The following is a 9659-nucleotide window of genomic DNA, read 5'->3' on the forward strand; positions in this document are numbered from 1 at the left end:
GTCATATAAACGACTGTGTCTACTTCTAGCAGTGAGCACAATGCCCAGCTTTATAGTGCTGCCTCACTGGAATATCACGCCGTAGACACGTGACATAATACCCCACCCAGTTACATTATACTGACACCGGGATGACCAGTCCTAGCACTACTCTATTAATGCTGAGCGCCAAGCGAGGAAGCTACTAGTACCATTTTTTACGTCTTTGGTATGGCGCGGCCGGGGATCGAACCCAGGACCTCTCGCACTCGAAGCGGACGCTCTACCACTAGGCTACCGAGACGGTTCGAATCAATGTGAGTTCGAGTCTCGCTTGGGACGTTGACATATACATGTGGGGAAGTCATTCAACTGGCTTATTCTACCCAGGAAACAGCTCGTGATTAAATAATGCACGGAGGGGCACCTGGGGTCTTCATCCACCATATAAAGCTTGATAGGCACCATATATTTAAATTATAATTGTGTCGTTGTGAAATTAAATCAAACAAAACAAACAAACAAGCTTTCATATTTGGCTGACACGGTTTCATAACTAACAGTGTTGACAGGTAGACAGGCCATCAGGTTTGATAGGTAAACGGATTTGAAATGGGTTAACAGGTTGACTGGGGTAAAAAATGGACAGGGATGACAGATATATAGGGTAGCGCGTAGACTAAATAACTGACAGGGTTGACAGGCTGAGTGCCCAGACAGGTTAACAGGTTAGCATGTATGAAATATTTGACAAGTTGACAGGGCTTACATGGTCGTCAGGGTTGACAGGAAGACAGGGCCGACAGGTTAACAGATCGACAGGTAGACTAGGATGACGTAACGTAAAGCCTGATATTTATGTCAGACTGAATGAGACGTCAAAAAAAGGAAGTTTTGAAATAACGTCACTGTATCAATCAATAAGCAAGAACTTGTAGAAGAGCAAATTAGACATTAGAAAGGACAGGTTTACCGGATGAAATATGGATTGTAATAAAGTTCAGACTTTAGTACATGAGAAGCATCTTCATCTTCTTTTCAATACTGGCCGAATTTTTACGTAAATATAGGTATTTACAAATATTATACATGTAAACAAGCAAAATGAACAATGCAAAATCATATATCTGCTATTAATTAGTAGGCTAATACGGATGGAGAGACCACTTGCGCTCCAGCATGACGTAATTTCAAGCAATACTGAGTCTATACTTCCCTGTTTTACCTCGCATAAAGTTCTAGCATTTTCATTGGTTAAACGGTGGTCACGTGGTGACCCCAACATTTCTGTGGAGGGTCAGTAGATTTAAATACCGTTCTAGGTTAAAATAAGTGGTCGATAATTTTAAACTGTCACCGGAAGTATGTTGGGTCAGTATGATAAATATGGGGACTATGATTACGCCCCGCATCCCATTTATCATACTACACCCCTCCCATATTTCCATTTAGGGTCACTAACAAATTCAATAATAATGTCGCTTGCCGCTCCTCCACTAGACTTGCAAAGTCTGTTGAGATCAAATAATCTGTAATAATATTAATTTCTTTATACTGACATTGCTGTTTTCTCAGAAAAACATTTTCTCTCTAGGCTCATATAGACAGAGGCAAGAGATATTGTAAATTTTTTAGAACGTGGTATCAGAGAGGATTGATTTTATGGCTAGGTGCTTTATATTTAAAGACTCTAACGACTGATGCCAGTCTACCCTTCCACCCGCCCAATCGCACCCCAGATATTTTTAATTGTTGATAGATTATGCTTGCAATATATTTGAGACTTAATATCCAGAATTTTGTATTAAGGTTTCGCTTTTTTGTGAGTAACTGAAACAGAACTAATTAACGTATGCTTGATTTTCTCTTTTACATTTCCTATTTATCTGCCTTTAATTAGACATCAGAATCAGTCAATTCATTCAATCTCCAAATATGCTCAGACTGTTGTATTTCTGTTTCTAAAACTACTACTAATGAAAATTTAAGGCATTGTATAATGGTATAAATAAGATTAAAACTGAAGTTGAATTTGCCCTCATCGAATAATAACGTGAAGTTATTGACATGACAGCCGATAATAGATATACAAAGGACAAAATTGAGATCTGTCACTTATTTTTGAACATTCAAAGCAATAACGCATAGAAGTACTGAATATTTTCAAAACAAGGCAAAAAGACACTTCACCAAAGGGTTTATCAGTCTCAAAACATAACTTTACGCTAGCGGAACCACCTATGATAAATTGCGCTAACACAAGGAGTATGAATTGTCAATTAGATACCCTAATAATCATCTCCTATTTACGCTATATTTAGGAAGATGGAGTACTTTAGTCAAATTGCTCATATACAATCGAAATGATTAAATCAACTTCAATGCATATAATCAGTTTAAAAAATATCTTTTTGAAATTATATCATTGCGTAGTAATTTCTTATTTGTCTAAATGTGGAATTAATGTAAGCCCACGTACTATATCATATTAGGAGGTGTTCGATACTGAATTAGTCAACATCAAAGTGTGCAATAAAGAAATATATGTTTTGTGTCGATTACTTAGACGAAACATTGTTTTACAATTGTATATACCCGTAAAAATGCAAATTGGAAGCGCGAAATAAGCAAAGTCTGTCACAATTGAGCATTGAAAAGATATTTGTCATTAGAATAACAATTGAAACTTAAGTTATCTGACCTTTAACATTGTGTGATTGTCTCATAAACTGGAATCCAATATTTCGTCAATCAAAACATCAAAGAAGAACAAATCGTGAGTTTCTGTACCTTTAATTATTAGAATAGCCAACAGAACGTGTATGCAATATTACAAATCTCTTTACCATTGAAATTTCATACCAGTTACCGTATTCAGTTGGCAATGTTTTCATTTATTGAAGTTTGATAGGACAAAACGTGATTTCGTTCAATATTGTGTTATATTTACGGCAAGTGTCAAGCTGTGAATTTTGTATTTGTGTTTCATGTTTGACAAATTCAAACACGATAATGGATCGCTCTTTTGATTATTTTGTTGTAAATTAAGAATTAATTGATTCTCTGGTAGCGCTCAGTGTAAACATGAAACACTTGTCACTTACTTTGAAAGTCTAATTAGCTAATGGAGACGAGTTATTTACAAATTACATGTGGTGATTTGTATGAAAGACTTCAAACTATTTGCATTATTTTCAAATACGCACGGTAAATATCTGGTGTTGCAGCCTCAGTGACCGAATGGGTCAGATTTCCTCCATGGCCAAGTGGTTAAGGTGTCCTCAGTGACTGAGTATTATGGTCGCTATTTTCGAATCACTTGCCCCTCACTAGCACACTCAGTGTGTAGAATTCTTTTATGTGCAACCATACCATCCCGCTGGCTTACGAAAGGCCGGTGGTTCTACCCAGGTGTATACCCGAGTTGAAATAATGCTCTGAATGGCTCATGTGTTCTTCTTTTACCTGTAATAGCTAAGAACTCGCCGTACGATCTGTAATTGTGTCGGTGTGACGTAAAACCCAACAAAGAGTTAGTATTTGACAGACTTTAAGCTCCTGTACATTCCTGTGCTGTAAAAATAGATCTTTTTGGACTATTAATGTCTAGCTGCCATTTTCAAGGCTATTCGTTTCATACGTAAATGCACATATATATATGCCTGAGGTTTGACTTTTTATCAACTGGAAGTATGTCACAAGCGTTGAAATGTAAAAAAATACCTAACATGATTGCCTTCTTCTACAATACTGACATTTAAACATTTAGATAAACCATTTAAAGGAGTCATACAACTCGCTAGAATAAAATATTTATCGTTATTGTTGAAAATCAACTCTACCAAAAAATAACGTTTTATTTATACTTAACAGAAAAAGGAACTATCAAAAGGAATATAATAATCGAGACAAGTTCTAGATTTGATATCTATATTTAAATACTAAAATATTTTTGGTCTTTAAGAAATTTCATTTTAGACAAGATTTAAGGTGGTAAAACAAGCAAGTCACAAAACATCTGACAAAAACAAAACAAACCTATTTCTGGGAAATCATGTGTCTCCATACAAGACTGTATTTTCTGCAAAACTAAACAAACAAAAGCATCAGTATATAAAGGATGGGGATTAAACATAAACTTTGACAAGAACGTCATCGTCTAAAATATTCTGAAACACTTTAATTTTCAATCATACATTTTTCAATGTGCATTACTGGAATACACTAAAGGCAAATCTGTATTCTATGTGAAATCCATTTATTCTGTCAGTGTAAGTTTATTGTTTTATCCAAAGAAACAGGAATGTTTTGATTTTAAATTTTAAACATAAAAAGAATGAGAACACTATTTCTCTTTCTGGTTACCATGTACATTGATCAGCTCATCATCTACCTAGTTCCCGATGATTTTAATAACATGTTACGAAATGAGATTGTGTACTAGTTCTAACACTGAAGTTCAACTATATTGGATACTTGAAAGAAAAGAAAAAGACAGGTTTAGAATTACTGCTAATAAATATTTGACGTTGAGGATAATTTTAAGATAATTTGACACTTGAACAAGTAAACATATTGTAAATAAATGTACCACATTTTTCAAAAAGGTCAAAATGTGTCTTTTAAATGTTACATACCTTTTGTCCAATTTTTATGCCAGACAAAGTTTTATCACTACCGTTGATAAAGGAAAGTTCTATGGACACCATTTTAGAAGAGAATATTGATATTGTGCGTGTAAACTTGTATGTTACGCTGAGACCATTTCCGGCCAAGTGTTCAGTAACTTCCTTGACTTGCTTTGAATTTGCACAGGGGCAAACTGGAAATGAAACATTAGTTTTGTTATCTATATAGACATTCTAAAATAAACACGCATATACAAACGAAATGGCCACCACAATAGGCGAATAGGAAAGTTTGTCTGAGTAACATGTGAAAGTCTTACATGTATATGATTTTCATCACTGTATCCAAACTTGAGAAGGACTAAGAGTTGCTGATTATATACATGTACCTATTTTTTCATATATTACAATCAAGCTTCATGTAAGAGACAAAAAATAATATCACTACAGTAAAATTTGTACTAAAGAACAATATATATTATCCCGAATAAAGGCCACTACTGTAAAACCTACTTATTAAGGCCGTTATTGTCTCTTACAGTTTAATAATAAATTTACTTGTGCTGAGAATTTACCTGTCAACAAAAACACATGTTTTTCATTGCCCAAGGCTGGTCTTTACAGAAAGGATTGACTACATTATCATTAAATATTTACAGAATTCACGAAGGTTTGATGGCAATTTTTGTCTACAGTGTCAAGTGTTGATGTTTTTTGAAGGAGCCTACAGACCATACTTAAGGCACCTTGATAGAACCATCAATCTTCATTGACTCAGATGGATAGCATTCAATTTGTCAAATGAATGAAATTTAGATTCCAAAAATCTAAAATGTTTGAAACGATCTGAAAGTATGATCAACATAAACAAGATATTGATTCATGTTAAGTGAAATAAAATACTTACATTTGACAAGAGGCTGTAGCAGTATTTGTAGCTGGTAATGTATTCTCTATATTGAGGGCACTAAGTGGTGTGAGTAAATCTCCAGCACCCATGGTAGGACCTCCACCAGCTCCACCTACAGGGCCTCCTGATGGTATATCTACAATTAAAATATGATGTAAGTAAGTATAGACAAAACACAATAATTTGATTTTATCCCCCTATGTGATATATTCCAATAAAAGTGACTGCACATTCATTTTAAAATCGGTTTACATTTTTTTTTGTAAATAAATATATATATAAACAGAAGGTAGAGTCACTCTCTCCGGTATATCATTTTTCATGATTATGATATTCAGTTTGGTAGATATTGTCTGACAACGAGAAGATGTTTTTGTAGAAAAGCATAGTAGTAATAAGCAAGAAGTCGACAGAGGAAGACAGGGGCGGAAGTCAAAGAGACACTGACGGTTGGTTTAGTGCCTGAAATGCAATAGGGATAATCTATTCGGCATTTCAAATCATCCCATGAAGTTTCAACGTTCTGGGTCAAGTGGTTCTCAAGTTATGGATTGGTAACCGTTTTCGTTGTTCTGGCCCCTGTGACCTTATTGTGTACTTATTTACATGCTATTTGAAAACTACTATTCCCCATTGACTGATTAAACCTATTGTATGAAGATCGGTGACAAGAACTATATTTCTCCATATTTAGATCAAAAGTATCAAGGTCTACATGAATAATAAAAATACCAATCTACTGTCAGGTTTGTTTTTGTCAAACATGAATCACAAATACAAAATACACAGCTTGGAAAATCAAATTAAATACGATATTGAGAGCTATCTTTTCTTCGCCCTGTTTAAAGACATTTAACGCACTAAGTGCCAATTTGTTAGAAAAGTTTCACTGTTGAGAGATTCGTTGCACTATACATTTATTCCGAAAATAGTGTTAATTATTCATGTGGAAGAATCGAATTCTTTTTGATGTTTTGTAATATCGATATATTGAAGATTTATAATATTAACCAAACCAGAAACATGTTTTATATGGTTATTCATACGATGCTTTGATTAATGTACTTCGAAGGTTGTCCTAATAAATCGTAGACTCTTGGAATAAATCATTTTTATTGACGTCCGATTGCATTTGTCTTGTACACCTGTATAGTTTGTCTATTTCCAATACACTAATTTTTGAAAAAATGATTTTATCAAAAATGATTTTGCAAAAAAAATATTTTTGAGTTTTTACTTTGGTCCGATACATGTGAGTGGCGAAACACGTTAGGCGCAACAATATAGAATTTTTTATCCGTCTTCAAATTGCTGCGAGGAATATCTGAAATCACGGGAAATTTAAACTGTATACAACTGTACAACGACAACTTTAAATGAACCAGCGATTTATTAATGTCGCATGTTCTTTTGTGATGGGTTCCTCGGTCATAGAAAGTGTATTTAGCATCAGGTGAGTATCTTGAGGAAGGATTTCCATCACCCTATATGTGGTTGACAGTAATGACGGTCGCTGCTATATGTTCAAAATTAACTTCTTGTAGAATTAGCATTCTGAAACATTCTATTGTTATTTTCTGAGTGTATTCCTAAATGCCGTGTTAAATTACTGTGAATACCTCGTGATTTGATGTCGATTATTTTTCATGTTATTCCCAATACCTACGATTTAATGCCCTCGTAGTCGTGACAGTTTCTGTTTGTAAAATATTGTTACGCAAAGTTTCCCTTTGATGACCGCTACGGTAAAACACAAATTTGAGTATGCTTGAAATGTTAAGCGTTATGCACTTCCCGTTTCCATGCCTCTCAAAACCTCTAGACACCAATTGCTTTAAAACGGACCAAGCATCCCATCAGTCATACTCAGAACTCTAGACTAAGTTGTTTTGTTTTGATTGTTTTATTTTTGTCTACCACCTCTTCTTTCAACAAAGCTGATTCCCCATTGTACTATCAGCAATTTCCGCCCATTTTAAATTTTAATCGTCGGGTATCTGTACGCAGAGGCAAAGTCATTTGTTGCAGTATACCCTGTTTCAAAGATGAATTTAATTTTTCGACGGATTGTCGAAGACAATTCCGTCCAGTGGAACCACAATAATACATATTATATGAAATTCGGCTTAATCGATTTTTTGATAACTACCATGGATTTCACACTTCACCGAAAGAAAATAGTTCTCAAATGGCAGCACATAGAACAACTGAAATTACCACGCTTCACTGCGCACTTTAAGTGAATGCAGACGATTAGTGTAGTATACACGCGAGCAGACGATGTGCCCGCTGATCAATAAACTAAGCACGCTTTATATACGAGACAGTGTTCTTATCACTGGATGACGGATTTTTCATTGAAGATTTTCATCAATGGAATACGCAAATAAATTAGCTGTACTAAAAATTCAGAATTTAGGGGAAGTAAAAGCTCGGATATTTGTTATTTTTAATCACCACAAAAAGTGAAATAGAATGAGAGAACTTTGATAATCAGAAGACTAAAGTAAAAGACTTTTCCAATGATCTATGATACTTGGAAATTTATTGAGAAAGGAATTTATTATATTGCCGAATAGAATATTACTTAGCTCTCGGTAAATATGTAAAAGCAAAAACAAAATATTTCATGCTCAAATGATTTGGCTATTACAGTCTATTTTAATTTGCAACACGGTAATCAGTTATATGTGTATTCCTTAAAAGTATGATCGTCCCTGCTATAATTAGTGACCTTAAAATGTGTTTCAGTTCTGTCCCCTATGTTATTATAGTTTGATGTATATTTGCCCAATAGTTATTAGAAAATGTACGATTGTTTTGTAAATGTGTGTATGTGTCTACATGTACAGCCGTGCAGTCTGATCATGATAGTCTGCATTGTTCATATTTAGTCATTAAAATCACAATTAACATAGAAATTTGGCAAGGAAATGGTTACACTGTTGTAAAAAAATAACAACCGAAAAAGACATTTACTAGTTTAACACTCACAATAGAAAAGGGACATTGCTGATCTCGGACCTGACAGAATTAATAGATTTCAAGACAATCCGTCCTCCGGTATTTACAATGCTTTGATTTCACATGCTGTTCATTGGCAGTTTATTTGCTATTTTCCCGTTTTTTCCCTGCCGCATGCTGGTATTAATTTCACGTATACTTCTTGTAAATATATGGGGTGAAGGCCATTTAACAGCTGATTAAATCTGTACATTTTGATTGGTGGATGAAAAAATCCACAGGTTTTTGAATTGGATAGAGGAATAAGGTCAGTAATTCCGTCGAAAATGTGCTTCCGTGGTGTAGTCGAAAGAAGTCCATGATAAATAGATCCTAATTTTCCCATTTTTTGCGCAAATTCGTGTAGAACGAGTGCTTTAATCACCATTTTTCACTACTAGAATACATTCTGCATGAAATGAGACGGTTTTCATGTTCATACACCCCACATGGCAAGTTTTGCAGATCGAAACCGGAAGTAGGTGTTTATTGCGCGGACGAGAGCAAATATGCGCCATTTTTAGGGTAGCAGACCACAACTGACTGGCATTTCACTAGGAACTACATAACCCCCTATTTTCTTTTCATTTTTTCGTTAATTTGTGATAGAACTTCCATGAAAAATAGGTGTAGGAAAAAGTGATGTTCTCTAAAGATACGTAAAGACGATCTGAAGTTGTCGTTTTTTATATGAAACAAAGAAGGATTTGAATAACTGCCCTTTAACCTAGATAATATTTTCTTAAGGGGTGTGCAGGTGCTCTGAGCTGTATTGATAAACAGTATAATCCGTTGCAAGACTCCTGTGAAAATAGCTTACATCATAAACCTGAACCCCTCGGTAGTGAAACTACAAACCTGCCAAATTTGCCACTCTGATACGGAGTGATCTCCCGTAAACGATTTACAGTCAACTCGTTCCCTAGTCAACTCGTCCCCAAGTCAACTCGTCCACATTTTGGTCATTTTGTATCCCTTAACGATTTCAATAATGGTCATTTCGTCCCCACTTTTCGGTCCCTCCATTTTAGTCTTCTTTTCCTAGATTATGATTTATTTAATTATGACGTAAAATATGTTATCTGTAAAATATGTTCTACATAATAAACAAGATAGTTTTACTTTAAAAACTACATTTT

The sequence above is a fragment of the Mercenaria mercenaria genome, chromosome 18 (genome assembly GCF_021730395.1).
Source record: "Mercenaria mercenaria strain notata chromosome 18, MADL_Memer_1, whole genome shotgun sequence".
NCBI lineage: Eukaryota > Metazoa > Mollusca > Bivalvia > Venerida > Veneridae > Mercenaria > Mercenaria mercenaria.